The sequence below is a fragment of the Myxine glutinosa genome, chromosome 14, assembly GCF_964187855.1.
Source record: "Myxine glutinosa chromosome 14, kmMyxGlut1.1, whole genome shotgun sequence".
NCBI classification, from domain to species: Eukaryota; Metazoa; Chordata; class Myxini; order Myxiniformes; family Myxinidae; genus Myxine; species Myxine glutinosa.
In genome coordinates this window covers 1,987,363-2,004,133 of record NC_136274.1, presented here as the reverse complement: position 1 = coordinate 2,004,133, position 16,771 = coordinate 1,987,363, and positions in this window count along the sequence as shown.

Sequence of the window (16,771 nt, the reverse complement as noted above, 5' to 3'; positions counted from 1 at the left end):
ATATGCTTTAAAGACCTGGAGGGATGAGTGGGATTGAAGAGAGTGAGAGAGTTTGTTCCAGAGGCAGGAGAAAAGAGGAATGAAAGAATGAAGGTGAGCAGACAGTCTTGATTTTAGGAGTTTGACCAGAAGAGGGTTGCAGGCAGATCTTGTGCGACCTGTAGGAGTATTTGGGGGACAGAGCACAGACAGGGCTGGGGGGGCTAGGCCAGAGAAGAGTCGGTAGAAGAAAGAAAGACCACCAACTTGCCTGCGGTGAGTGAGTGAAAGCCCTCACATTCGGCTTCATCGCGGGAGTTTCCAATGATTCTGAAAGCTTTGGTTTCAACAGCGTGATGCCGAGCTAGGTGTGAGGCAGGAGCACCGGCCCAGAGGGGAGAGCAGTATTCTGTTGAGCTGCGGATGAAAGCCTTGTATGTGGTGAGGAAGGACTTTGCACGATGGAGAATGCCCAGTCGGCGACTGGCTTTGGAGGCCAGCTTGGAAATGTGTTTTTCCCAGGAAAGATCATAGCAGATTGTGAGACCCAAGAGATTGAGTGACAGAACTTCTTGGAGAGGATTGTTGAGAAAGTAGATGGGAGGGTTGTCCAGTCGGTCTTTTCGAAGAGAGTGTGAGATTTGTCAGGATTGAAAGACATGTTCCACTTGTTTGACCACTGACCAGTTTGTGATTTTGACCAGGTCTGCAGAGAGTGAGGAGGCTGCGGACTGCTGATCTGAGGTATGAGGTATGGAGTGGCAGAGAGTGGAGTCATCAGCAAAGAGATAGAGAGGATTTTCCAGAGAGTCGGAGAGATCATTGATGAAGACCAGAAAAAGCACAGAGCCCAGAACACTGCCTTGGGGATTTCCAGCCTGAACAGGAAGGGAAAACCATGAGAGAAATCCATTCAGGGCCACACGTTGACTACGACCAGAGAGGAAGTCCGCAAGCCACACAACCCAGTTCTTCCTTTCCTTGCCATTTTAGTCTTCATCACAAAAGTTCACTTTACTGCAGGACCTGAACTTTTGAAGGAATAAATTATTTCCTGTGAATGAGTTGATCAAATTAGCTTAAAGGGTTGTTGTTCTTTTATGGAGATTGGCTGGCACCAGTTATTGAGCAGTGAATCGATCCTTTAAATAACAGGGTTTGAGCCACATCTAACTCATGAACTTATTGAGAAATGGCTACAGTACCTTATTCCAGCAATCCTTTGACATGGTGGCTGGGATGTTGGGTCGATATGTCTGACATCACGTTGTCCTAGGATAATTGGCCTCAATGTCAAATTTTGCAGCAAGGCTTGAAGCTTCTTCATATAGACTATCCCAGGTGGTGTCACCTCACATCTCTCTCACCATTGTTTAAACCTCTAAACTTCCTCCTAATCACCCAGAAACAAGTCGGTGTCTATTTTCTGTAGCATTTTGAAAGGAGCACCATATGTTGCAAGATATTCTCAGCAGCATCAGGTTCTTCCATGAATTTAGCATCTGTCAATAATTTAGCATCCATTTTCCTTTGCACTTGCCATCATTCTTCAGCACAAGCTCTTCCAAGATATCTATAATGACTTCAAGTGATGGTTTAAATGTCTAGAGACATCAGGGCCGCTGCTCCAGCTTATTTTAGACTTTAGAGGGTTCAAAGTAGCGCCCCTTCACAGTAAATTTAACCGAAGTTTCGGCCGATATTCGGCTTTTTTTAAAACATCGATATTGCCATTTATGCTACCGTTGTGTCCCAATGCTTTATATGAGGCCATCGGGTGTGTACACAACCCCACTCCCACCTCTCCAAGTTACGAATGTCCACATTTTGTGGAAGCATTGGTTGATTCTTCATATACAGGTGAGTAAGCAAGAAAAAAAAACCCCCAAACATTGGCCTTCCTTGATCACGCCTGACTCACTTCTATTACAACCTGCACAATCTTACTATAATTCACCAAATGTCCGTCTGTTCATTCGAAGGTACCGCAAAAATGGCTCAACCGATCGCAGCGATATTTTCGGTGGGTATTCCTGGGACCCCTGGGAGTAAAATAGGTGATATTGTTTTTCCAATATTTCAAAGTTTTCCAATTTTCCAGTTTTTCCAATCACGATGGAATAATATTTACCGATATGAACAGTGATGTGGCTTTTATTGAAATTCTACAAATACTGTTTAGATTTTGATGACAATTATGAACCTGCCGCGAATGCGGAAGTGGACAGATGAGGGCAATGCGCTGGTTTGATAATATCCAAATACAACCGTCATTCCATCGTAATGTTTAATCGTGAAACGTTAATCGTGTTAATCATTTTGTTAAAGTATCAATTGATGATTGGAATTGAGTGAATACAATTACGATTTTGAATTCGTAATTGTATTCACCCAACCATTTCATGGTTTTTCGAAGCTGTTCCACGATCTTCATGCACGCTCGAAGTTAAGTAATTGTTCACAATTGTATTTTTGTCGAAACTGTATTTATCTTACGTGTGTGTACCTATAGTATGTCCCTCGGGAGATTCTCGGTGTTAATCTTTCATACCTGTATAAAATAGTCGAGTATTTCGTGCCGCACGGCCTAGTTGTTGAAGCTTCCTACCTTGAGGCTTGGTTCTCTCCAGGCATCCAAAGTGAAGTTATTTTTCCATTTGTGTGTTTGTCAAATTTCAACTTGTTATTTTATCGTCTATGCGTTATTGTTTGTTTATAGTTAGTTTTGGTTTGAATTTCCTGTAAAAAAAAAAAAAAAAAATTTAATCGTGTTCTGTTTGCTCCGCGTGTGCGACCTTGTACCCCCTTCGGTGGTTGTTAACTTAAGTTCGCTACTTCGTCTTTTGCTTGGTTCTTAGATTTTTCCCTTCTACCCCGAGAGAAGCTGATGGAAAACGTGAAAGAGGAGGAAGTTGTTGTGGGAGGAGGAGACCTAAATGGACATGTGGCAAGGAGTATGGACGGTTTTGAGGGAATTCATGGGGGTTACGGATATGGTGTGAGAAATGGAGAAGGTAAAAGGATTTTGGAGTTTGCTGATGGAGCTGATTTGTTGATTTGTAATACTCAGTTCCAGAAAGAGGATAATACGCTTGTTACATACATGTCAGGTGGGTCGACGACAACCGTCGACTACCTGCTGGTGCGTAGGCGAGATAGGGGGCACCTCCGGGACACAAAGGTGATCCCGGGGGAGGAGGCTGTTTCACAGCACCACTTGGTTGTCTGCGACATAAGGGTGAAAGGTGCGAGGAGAGCTTGGCGGGTGAAGTACCAACCGAGAATGAAGGTGTGAAGGTTGAATGAGGTCAATAATTGTGAGGGAGGCATTCAAAGAGAGGCTGAGTATGGTCGAGGATGATGTGGTTGAGCTTGAAAGTGGTTGTATGTCAATGAAAGATAGTCTGTTGGGAGCCATTGGTGAGGTATGTGGATGGACAAAAGGACCACCGAGGCACTCAGAAACATGGCGGTGGGATGATGAAGTTGGAAAGAAGATTGACGAGAAGAGGAAGAAGTTCAAGGAGTGGCAGAAGGCGAAGGGTATTGGGGCAGAAAAGGCAGAGCATGAAAGTTATAAGGCAGCCAAGAAGGCTGCAAAGAAAGAGGTAGCAAAGGCACAGGAGGCATCTAGGAAAATGTTCGGAGAACGCTTGGATTCGGAAGAGGGTCAGAGAGCAGTATTCAGGATTGCAAAGGAGATAGCAAAAGAGAGGTGTGATGTGATGGGGGTGAGTTGCTTGAAGGATGAAGTGGGACAAATCATTGTGGACCCAGATGGAATTAAAGGAAGATGGAAGAGATATATGGAAATACTGTTGAATGCAGAGAATGAATGGGATGGCAACATAGAGAGTAATCCAGTTTTAGGACCGGCAGCAAAGATAACCGAGAAGGAAGTTGAGGAAGCGATAAAAGCAATGAAGAGTAGAAAAGCGGGAGGGCCGACGGGAGTTGTGGGAGATATGTTGAAGGCAGCGGGAAATTGGGGTGTGAAGAGAATGACAGATCTGCAATCTGGTGGTGAAAGAAGGCCGCATTCCAGTGGATTGGGAACTGAGTACCCTCGACCCTCTATACAAGGGGAAAGGTGAGCCTCTGGACTGTGGCTCGTATCGAGCGATAAAGTCATTGGAGCATGGAATGAAGGTATTGGAAAGGGTGTTGGAGAGGAGGATAAGGAAGAAAGTGAAGATTGAGGAAATGCAGTTTGGATTTATGCCAGGAAGAGGAACGACAGACGCGCTTTTTATTGTGAGGCAGTTGCAGGAGAAGTATATGGAGAACAGGAAGAAGTTGTTTCTTGGGTTTGTTGATCTGGAGAAAGCATTCGATGGGGTTCCATGTGAAGTAGTGACATGGGCATTGAGGAAGTTAGGAGTGGAGGAATGGTTGAGCAGAGTAGTGATGGCAATGTACAAAAGAGCGCGCACAGCTGTAAGGACGAAGGACGGGAACAGTGGTGAGTTTGAGGTGAAGGTGGGAGTGCATCAGGGGTCGGTACTAACTACTAAGTCCACTACTATTTGTAGCTGTGATGGAGGTGCTGGCTCAGAACGTAAAGGAGGGTTTACCGTGGGAGTTGTTGTATGCAGATGATCTGGTGTTGATTGCGGAAAGTATGGATGGACTGAAGGAGAAGATGAACAAGTGGAAGGAATGTATGGAGACAAAAGGTCTGAAGGTGAATATCGGAAAAACGAAGGTGATGGCAAGTGGTAAAGCATGTGGTGAGGTGGAAAGAACTGGGAAGTGGCCGTGTGCTGTGTGCAGGAAGGGTGTCGGATTGAATTCCATTCAATGTACAATGTGCGCTGACTGGGTTCATCAAAAATGTAGTGGTTTGAGAGGGTCATTAACCAGTGTGTCAGCTACATTCAAGTGTAAGGTCAGCTACAAATGGTCATTGTAAGGTAAGGTCAATGTAAGGTCATTCAAGTGTCAGCTACAATTCTCACACTCTTACGATGTCTCTCCGAAAAGACCGACTGGACAACACTCCTAAAAACTTTCTGAATAATCCTCTCCAAGAAGTTCTGTCACTCAAGCTTTTGGGTCTCACTATCTGCCATGATCTTTCCTGGGAAAACCACATTTCCAAGCTGGCCTCCAAAGCCAGTCGCCGACTGGGCATCCTCCGTCGTGCGAAATCCTTCCTTGGCACACCTGAGCTCCTCACCACATACAAGGCTTTCATCCGCAGCTCAATGGAATACTGCTCTCCCCTCTGGGCTGGTGCTCCTGCCTCACACCTAGCTCGTCTTCACGCTGTTGAAACCAAAGCATTCAGAATCATTGGAATCTCCCGTGATGACGCTATCTCCGAGGGCCTTTCACCTACTCACCGCAGGCAGGTTGGTGGTCTTTCCGCTTCTACCCACTCCTCTCCGGCCTTGCTCCCCCAGCTCTCTCTGGGCTCTGTCCCGCAAATATTCCTACAGGTCGCACAAGATCTGCCTGCAACCCTCTTATGGTTAAACTGCCAAAATCAAGACTCTCTGCTCACCTTCACTCCTTCATTCCTCTTTTCTCCCGCCTCTGGAACAAACTCCCTCACTCTCTTCAATCCCTCTCCTCCCTCCAGGTCTTTAAAACGGCTGTTCACCACCATCTCTTATCTTCCCCAATCCAAAACCTTGATCTTTTCTACCCCCACTAATTTCACCACAAATCCACTTTTTTGAGGTGACTTTTGTCTTCTTTCCTGGAAGTCCTTGGTGTCCTTGCGTTTTATACCTATCCTGCCTCCCCCCAGGCCCTCTGCCTCCCACACATCTCCTGATGTCCCTGCCCTCAAATGTTGTGTTTGTGTGCTTCGTCCCCCTCTCTCCCCATCTTGTCGACCGCTCCCCTTTTTATATACTTTGTTTGCTTGCTTGTTTGTTTGATTTGTTTGTTTGATAAATGTTAGCTCTTTCACGAGCCTCGAATCTGTATACAAAAAAAAAGAAGAAAAAAAAGGTGTGCACAGAGCGAGCTGTAGATGGAGGAAATGTTGAGTTGGATCTTGGAGATGGCGTGAAGCTGGAAGGTGTGAAAACATTTTGGTACCTAGGAGACATGCTGAATGGAGAAGGTGGATCAGACTCGCCAACGGTTGCTCAAGTGAGATGTGCATGGAAGAAGTTTCGGGAACTGAGTGGTGTGCTGACGAGGAGGGGAGTGTCGTTGAAGCTGAAGGGAAAGGTGTATGCTGCATGTGTGAGAAGTGTTATGATTTATGGGAGTGAGACATGGGTAATGAACATAGAGCAGCAACGAAGGCTGGAAAGGGTGGAAATGCGAATGGTTCGGTGGATGTGTGGAGTATCGTTGAGAGAGAGGAAGACAAATGATGAATTGCGAAAGATGATGGGAATAGAGCCTGTGATGGATGCTGTGAAGAGAAACAGGTTGAGATGGTTTGGTCATGTGTTGAGGAAGGATGAAAGTGACTGGTTGAGAAGAGTGATGGAAATGAATGTAGAAGGAAGTAGAGGACGGGGAAGACCGAGAAAGACTTGGCTAAAGATAGTCGAAGAAGAAATGCGGGCAAGGTGGTTTACAAGGGGAGATGCAGAAAATAGGGCAATATGGAGAACATTGTCATGGGGACCGGCTAACCCCCGCTCTTGCAGGGAAAACGGCCTTAAGATGCCTGTTGTGTTGTTGTTGTACCCCGAACATAATACTCCTTGTCTAACGTTTTAAACCACCCCCACCCCCCCCAAAACCTCCCCTCCCCCCAAAAAACAAAAACATTTATTTTTCTTTCTCCACATGTGCTGTTGTCTCATCGTGTACTTCTGACCATGTGTGCTGTTCGCTCCACCCCCAATATCTCCTTTCCATCCACCTTTTGCCCTGTTCATGTGACTCATGGTTGTCCCTCTCGGCCCTCTCCCCTTTGGTATTTTGTGAATATAACATTGTTCACGGTTCTGTTTAAATATTATTTAAATATGTTTAAACTTTCCCCTGCAGTGTTTTATTCAGTGGTATATTACAACTCGCTGTTTTTCTTCCTATTTAAAAGGCTTTCAATTTCCTCTCCAACTCATTCCACTTCAAAAAAAATATATTCAATCTCTTATACGTCTCCCTCACTACATGTTCTAAATTCACATTCATTCCATCCCTCCATGGCCTCTAAAGGCTGTTCTTTTTTTTTTCTTTTCCCTTCTCCATCGTTCTTAATCGGATTGCTAACTTGAAAATCACAATAAACCCAATTTGTTATCAATGTTCGTCTTTCATTAATCTTCCACTTTCTAAACTCCCCTCTTGCCCCTCCCCTCCAAATCCCCCCCCCCCTTGCCCCGACACTCCTAAACTCCCCCCTCACTCCTCCCCTTCAAAACTCCCCTCCAACCCCTCCCATTCAAATCTCCCCCCATACCATTCCTCTCCAATTCTCCCTCCTCCCCCCTCCTCCTCAAAGCTGCCTCCTCCCCACTTCGCCTACCTTCTATCTCATACCTCCACCTCCCCCAACCTTCTACTTTCCTCTGCCCCCCCCCCCCCTCAAACAACCCCTCACTGTGCCTCATCCCATCACCATCAAACCTTTCGTCCTCATCCTTCCCTTTCTTGTAACTCTTCTGTAATCTCTGACACTATCAACTGCTCTCCCTACCTCCCCCTCTCATCCTTCATCTTACCCTACCCCATCTCCTCCCCTGTCCTGTACCCGATGCTCCCCCTCTCTCTTCATTAACTGTATGGACCTCAAACTTCCGGGGCCTTCGCTCAAACCTGAATGATCTCTCCGTACAGGTTGCTTCTGACAATCCAGACTTGATCTGCTTAACAGAAACTTTCCTCCTTCACGATGTCTCTGATTCCTTAATATCTCTTCCTGGTTACTCCCTCCTCTGCTATGATAGACCTGAGCCTTGTCCTGGTGGTGGGGTTGCTATCCTTATCAAAAACTCTCTTCCTCACTCTCCTTGCACTGCCTTCTCTCCACCTCACCCCCAGGAGTACCTCTGGCTACGACTTCCTCTCCGCTCCCACCTTTTGTTCATATGTGTTCTGTACCGTCCTCCAAACAGTGATGACACCATTTGCATTTCACTGTCTGACAACATGGACCAACTTCTATCCACTCATCCCAACTCTCTCTTCCTCATATGTGGTGACTTCAACTGTCATCATGCCAGCTGGCTGGGTGTGGGTTCCTCTCTCACCAGTCATGGCACCTCAGCAAAGACTTCTGTGACTCACTGGGATTGACACAATCTGTCAATTTCCCGACCCGGATCTCAGCCAATGGAGTATCTTCTCTTCTCGACTTGGTTATGACAAACTTCCCTGCAAATGTCTGCTGCTCTTCTTTCGCTCCAATCGGTTCTTCTGATCATGTGCTTGTCAAAGTGGACATCTTTCTGGCCATTCTCAGAGAGCCTCCTTAGCGTCGACGATTCTGGCATTTCACTCAGGCCAACTGGGACGGTCTTCAAGCAGCCATCAATCATCTGGACTTGTCTCCCATCTCCACTGCCTCTGACATCAATTCTTCCTGGGAATTCTTCCAAAGCAAACTGCTCTCTTTCATGCACAGATTTATCCCATCTCGTCTTCAGTTGTCTTACCCTTCCTCCCGTCCATGGTACAATGAATCTTGTGAGGCAGTTGCCCTTAAACAACTTGCCTTTGCCTCTTGGAAGGCTAATCCAACTGAAGGCAATCTCTGGTCTTTCCACCAAGCTCGGAACAAGTGTGTGTCTACCCTCAGGAGTGCCAGGAAGCACGATCTCTCTACATTCATGAATGAACTCTCAAACCTGTCTCCTTCCTCCAAATCCTGGTTGCATCTGGTCAAATCCATTTCTGGTGTTTGTTCCCCCTCCATCCCCTCCCTTACCTCAAATGGCTACACAGTTGACACCGCACGTGACAAAGCCGAATGCCTCAACTCTGTGTTTGCCTCAAAATCTTGTGTCCCAAACCCATCTCTCTCTGTTCCCACCTTACCCAGTCGAAACCAACTGCTACTGGACTCTGTGTCCTTCTCTCCTGACAAGGTGGAGAAGTTTTTGTCAAACCTCGACACTGATTCTGCAACTGGACCAGACGGCATCAGCCCACGGGTCCTAAAATCCTGCTCTGCCGCTCTATCTCACCCTCTCTCTGTTCTTTTCACCCTCTCTTTTGCTCAAGGTCATCTGCCAGCATCCTGGAAATCAGCAAACATTACCGCTTTACACAAAAAATGTGCAAAAACAGATCCTTGCAACTACAGACCAATCAGCCTGCTCCCAATTATCAGCAAAGTCATGGAATTCATCATTGCTTCGGATATCAAATCCTTCCTCTTCTCCAATGGCTTGATCTCCGATCATCAATTTGGATTCAGACCAGGTCGTTCTACTCTGGACATGCTGCTTCTGCTGTCTCAACAATGGATGGAGATCCTCAATGCGAAACAGGAAATCAGAGCTGTCTCCCTTGACATATCACGTGACTTCAATACGGTCTGGCACCCCGCTCTGCTCACCAAACTCCCCTCCTATGGTATCCATGGAAATCTTCACGCATGGGTTGCGGACTTCCTCTCTGGTCATAGTCAACTTGTGGCCCTGAATGGATTTCTCTCATCTCCCCTTCCTGTTCAGGCTGGAGTTCCCCAAGGCAGTGTTCTGGGCCCTGTGCTTTTTCTGGTCTTTATCAATGATCTCTCCGACTCTCTGGAAAATCCAATCTATCTCTTTGCTGATGACTCCACTCTCTGCCGCTCCAATCGTCTTCCCTCAGATTGGCAGTCTGCAGCCCCCTCACTTTCTGAAGACCTGGACAAAATCACAGACTGGTCAAACAAGTGGAACATGTCTTTCAATCCTGACAAATCTCACACTCTTACTGTCTCTCCCAAAAGACCGACTGGACAACCCTCCCATCTACTTTCTCAACAATCCCCTCCAAGAAGTTCTGTCGGTCAAGCTTTTGGGTCTCATTATCTGCCATGATCTTTCTTGGGAAAACCACATTTCCAAGCTGGCCTCCAAAGCCAGTCGCCGACTGGGCATCCTCCGTCGTGTGAAGTCCTTCCTTGGCACACCTGAGCTCCTCACCACATACAAGGCTTTCTTCCGCAGCTCAATGGAATACTGGTCTCCCCTATGGGCCGGTGCTCCTGCCTCACACCTAGCTCGGCTTCACACTGTTGAAACCAAAGCTTCCAGAATCATTGGAATCTCCCGAGATGAAGCTATCTCCGAGGGCCTTTCACTCACTCACCGCAGGCAGGTAGGTGGTCTTTCTGTCTTCTACCGACTCCTCTCCGGCCTTGCTCCCCCAGCTCTCTCTGTGCTCTGTCCCCCAAATATTCCTACAGGTCGCACAAGATCTGCCAGCAACCCTCTGATGGTTAAACTGCCGAAATCTAGGCTCTCTATTCACCTTCACTCTTTCATTCCTCTTTTCTCCCGCCTCTGGAACAAACTCCCACACTCCCTTCAATCCCACTCCTCCCTCCAGGTCTTTAAAACAGCTGTTCACCACCATCTCTTATCTTCCCCCATCCAAAACCTTGATCTTTTCTACCCCCGCTAATTCACCCCAGATCCACTTTGTTTGAAATTCCAACTTCTTTCCTGGAAGTCTTGGCAGTGTCCATATGTTTTATACCTCTCGCACCCCTCCCTACCCATGCCTCTCCCTCCCCCAAAGCCCTCTCCCTCCCACAGATCTCTCGATGTCCCTGCTCTCAAATGATGTGTTTGTGTCCTTCCCCCTCTCTCCCCATCTTGTCTACCGCTCCCCATGTTATATGTTTTATGTGTCGGTTTGTCTTTCTGTGTGATTAATGTTCGCTCTTTCACGAGCCTCGATCTTGTATACGAAAAAAAAAAAAAAAAAAACCGTTCGGAACTTCACATCAGGATTTAGATATTTGTTTGTCACAAATGTTGTTGAAAGTTTATTTTTTATAGTAATGTTATTTCATTTGTGATTGGAGTTATGCTGTTTGGAATGAAAAAAGAGATATCGAGTTCAAGTGAATGACGAAATGCCGTGACGGTTTCTACTTTCTAAACGTGCATTCGCGGATCGCCATATGCAGATTCGCCATTGATTGGGTATGGAACAAACGTACCCGTTTGTTTGCCAATGGGTACGTTTTTCTTGGAAGTCCTTCACGAACTTGCTGTCCATGTCTGACGTGCGACTGAAGGTGCTACAGGAATGTGGAATTTATTGGTTTCATGCTTTAGCATTCGCCCTTTCTGCATTGTCTGTTTGCTTCTGGCCTCCCACCTGTGCGTAGCACGGGTACCTCACTTGTCTACATAATTCTTCTGGACAATTCCATGGTTACTCACATTACAATACATTACATTAATGCATCTATATATGTATATGTAATGTGAGTAACTGTGGAATTTCCCTTCTTCTTGTTATAACCTGATGTCTCCTTCTATTCTTGGTTACTGTGTTTCACTGAACTTGTGCTAATGCGTTGTTAATGTAAAAGCCAATCCAATTCAAGTTTTTTTTTATGCTGCAGGTGGGCATCATAATCGGATGATATCAGACTAAATTGATGCTGCATACATGCATGATAATCTGAAGATACCAGTCTAAATTGATGCTACAGGCATGCATGGTAATCTGATGATACCAATCTAAATTGATGCTACAGGCATGGTAATCTGAAGATACCAGTCTAAATTGATGCTACAGGCATGCATGGTAATCTGATGATACCAGTCTAAATTGATGCTGCATACATGCATGATAATCTGAAGATACCAGTCTAAATTGATGCTACAGGCATGCATGATAATCTGATGATACCAGTCTAAATTGATGCTGCATACATGCATGATAATCTGAAGATACCAGTCTAAATTGATGCTACAGGCATGCATGATAATCTGATGATACCAGTCTAAATTGATGCTGCATACATGCATGATAATCTGAAGATACCAGTCTAAATTGATGCTACAGGCATGCATGGTAATCTGATGATACCAGTCTAAATTGATGCTACAGGCATGCATGGTAATCTGATGATACCAGTCTAAATTGATGCTACAGGCATGGTAATCTGAAGATACCAGTCTAAATTGATGCTACAGGCATGCATGGTAATCTGATGATGCCAATCTAAATTGATGCTACAGGCATGCATGATAATCTGATGATACCAGTCTAAATTGATGCTACAGGCATGCATGGTAATCTGATGATACCACTCTAAATTGATGCTACAGGCATGGTAATCTGAAGATACCAGTCTAAATTGATGCTACAGGCATGCATGGTAATCTGATGATGCCAATCTAAATTGATGCTGCATACATGCATGATAATCTGAAGATACCAGTCTAAATTGATGCTACAGGCATGCATGATAATCTGATGATACCAGTCTAAATTGATGCTACAGGCATGCATGGTAATCTGATGATACCAGTCTAAATTGATGCTACAGGCATGCATGATAATCTGATGATACCAGTCTAAATTGATGCTGCAGGCATGCATGATAATCTGATGATGCCAATCTAAATTGATGCTGCAGGCATGCATGGTAATCTGATGATACCAGTCTAAATTGATGCTACAGGCATGCATGATAATCTGATGATACCAGTCTAAATTGATGCTGCATACATGCATGGTAATCTGATGATACCAGTCTAAATTGATGCTGCAGGCATGCATGATAATCTGATGATACCAGTCTAAATTGATGCTACAGGCATGCATGGTAATCTGATGATACCAGTCTAAATTGATGCTACAGGCATGCATGGTAATCTGATGATACCAGTCTAAATTGATGCTGCAGGCATGCATGATAATCTGATGATACCAGTCTAAATTGATGCTACAGGCATGCATGATAATCTGATGATACCAGTCTAAATTGATGCTACAGGCATGCATGGTAATCTGATGATACCAGTCTAAATTGATGCTGCAGGCATGCATGATAATCTGATGATACCAGTCTAAATTGATGCTACAGGCATGCATGGTAATCTGATGATACCAGTCTAAATTGATGCTGCATACATGCATGATAATCTGAAGATACCAGTCTAAATTGATGCTACAGGCATGCATGATAATCTGATGATACCAGTCTAAATTGATGCTACAGGCATGCATGGTAATCTGATGATACCAGTCTAAATTGATGCTACAGGCATGCATGATAATCTGATGATACCAGTCTAAATTGATGCTGCAGGCATGCATGATAATCTGATGATGCCAATCTAAATTGATGCTGCAGGCATGCATGATAATCTGATGATACCAGTCTAAATTGATGCTACAGGCATGCATGGTAATCTGATGATACCAATCTAAATTGATGCTACAGGCATGCATGGTAATCTGATGATACCAGTCTAAATTGATGCTGCAGGCATGACTGATAATCTGATGATACCAGTCTAAATTGATGCTGCAGGCATGCATGGTAATCTGATGATACCAATCTAAATTGATGCTGCAGGCATGACTGATAATCTGATGATACCAGTCTAAATTGATGCTGCAGGCATGCATGATAATCTGATGATACCAATCTAAATTGATGCTGCAGGCATGCATGGTAATCTGATGATACCAGTCTAAATTGATGCTGCAGGCATGCATGATAATCTGATGATACCAGTCTAAATTGATGCTGCAGGCATGCATGATAATCTGATGATACCAGTCTAAATTGATGCTACAGGCATGCATGATAATCTGAAGATACCAGTCTAAATTGATGCTACAGGCATGCATGATAATCTGATGATACCAGTCTAAATTGATGCTACAGGCATGCATGGTAATCTGATGATACCAGTCTAAATTGATGCTACAGGCATGCATGGTAATCTGATGATGCCAATCTAAATTGATGCTGCAGGCATGCATGATAATCTGATGATACCAATCTAAATTGATGCTACAGGCATGCATGGTAATCTGATGATACCAGTCTAAATTGATGCTACAGGCTTGCATGGTAATCTGATGATGCCAATCTAAATTGATGCTGCATACATGCATGATAATCTGAAGATACCAGTCTAAATTGATGCTACAGGCATGCATGATAATCTGATGATACCAGTCTAAATTGATGCTACAGGCATGCATGATAATCTGATGATACCAGTCTAAATTGATGCTGCAGGCATGCATGATAATCTGATGATACCAGTCTAAATTGATGCTACAGGCATGCATGATAATCTGATGATACCAGTCTAAATTGATGCTGCAGGCATGCATGGTAATCTGATGATGCCAATCTAAATTGATGCTGCAGGCATGACTGATAATCTGATGATACCAGTCTAAATTGATGCTACAGGCATGCATGGTAATCTGATGATGCCAATCTAAATTGATGCTGCATACATGCATGATAATCTGATGATACCAGTCTAAATTGATGCTGCATACATGCATGGTAATCTGATGATGCCAATCTAAATTGATGCTACAGGCATGCATGATAATCTGATGATACCAGTCTAAATTGATGCTACAGGCATGCATGATAATCTGATGATACCAGTCTAAATTGATGCTGCAGGCATGCATGATAATCTGATGATACCAGTCTAAATTGATGCTACAGGCATGCATGATAATCTGATGATACCAGTCTAAATTGATGCTGCAGGCATGCATGGTAATCTGATGATGCCAATCTAAATTGATGCTGCAGGCATGACTGATAATCTGATGATACCAGTCTAAATTGATGCTACAGGCATGCATGATAATCTGAAGATACCAATCTAAATTGATGCTACAGGCATGCATGATAATCTGAAGATACCAGTCTAAATTGATGCTACAGGCATGCATGATAATCTGATGATACCAGTCTAAATTGATGCTGCATACATGCATGATAATCTGAAGATACCAGTCTAAATTGATGCTGCAGGCATGCATGATAATCTGATGATGCCAATCTAAATTGATGCTGCAGGCATGCATGGTAATCTGATGATACCAGTCTAAATTGATGCTACAGGCATGCATGGTAATCTGATGATACCAGTCTAAATTGATGCTACAGGCATGCATGGTAATCTGATGATACCAGTCTAAATTGATGCTACAGGCATGCATGATAATCTGATGATGCCAATCTAAATTGATGCTGCATACATGCATGATAATCTGATGATGCCAATCTAAATTGATGCTGCATACATGCATGATAATCTGATGATGCCAATCTAAATTGATGCTGCATACATGCATGATAATCTGATGATGCCAATCTAAATTGATGCTGCATACATGCATGATAATCTGATGATGCCAATCTAAATTGATGCTGCATACATGCATGATAATCTGATGATACCAGTCTAAATTGATGCTACAGGCATGCATGATAATCTGAAGATACCAGTCTAAATTGATGCTACAGGCATGCATGATAATCTGAAGATACCAGTCTAAATTGATGCTACAGGCATGCATGATAATCTGATGATACCAGTCTAAATTGATGCTACAGGCATGCATGATAATCTGATGATACCAGTCTAAATTGATGCTACAGGCATGCATGGTAATCTGATGATGCCAATCTAAATTGATGCTGCATACATGCATGGTAATCTCATGATGCCAATCTAAATTGATGCTGCAGGCATGACTGATAATCTGATGATACCAGTCTAAATTGATGCTGCAGGCATGCATGGTAATCTCATGATGCCAATCTAAATTGATGCTGCAGGCATGCATGATAATCTGATGATGCCAATCTAAATTGATGCTGCAGGCATGCATGATAATCTGAAGATACCAGTCTAAATTGATGCTGCAGGCATGCATGGTAATCTGATGATGCCAATCTAAATTGATGCTGCAGGCATGCATGGTAATCTGATGATGCCAATCTAAATTGATGCTGCATACATGCATGGTAATCTCATGATGCCAATCTAAATTGATGCTGCAGGCATGACTGATAATCTGATGATACCAGTCTAAATTGATGCTGCAGGCATGCATGGTAATCTGATGATGCCAATCTAAATTGATGCTGCAGGCATGCATGATAATCTGATGATGCCAATCTAAATTGATGCTGCAGGCATGCATGGTAATCTGAAGATACCAGTCTAAATTGATGCTGCAGGCATGCATGGTAATCTGATGATGCCAATCTAAATTGATGCTGCAGGCATGCATGATAATCTGATGATACCAATCTAAATTGATGCTACAGGCATGCATGGTAATCTGATGATACCAGTCTAAATTGATGCTACAGGCATGCATGATAATCTGATGATGCCAATCTAAATTGATGCTGCAGGCATGCATGATAATCTGATGATACCAATCTAAATTGATGCTACAGGCATGCATGGTAATCTGATGATACCAGTCTAAATTGATGCTACAGGCATGCATGGTAATCTGATGATGCCAATCTAAATTGATGCTGCATACATGCATGATAATCTGAAGATACCAGTCTAAATTGATGCTACAGGCATGCATGGTAATCTGATGATACCAGTCTAAATTGATGCTACAGGCATGCATGATAATCTGAAGATACCAGTCTAAATTGATGCTACAGGCATGCATGATAATCTGATGATACCAGTCTAAATTGATGCTGCAGGCATGCATGATAATCTGATGATACCAGTCTAAATTGATGCTACAGGCATGCATGATAATCTGATGATACCAGTCTAAATTGATGCTACAGGCATGCATGGTAATCTGATGATACCAGTCTAAATTGATGCTGCATACATGCATGATAATCTGAAGATACCAGTCTAAATTGATGCTACAGGCATGC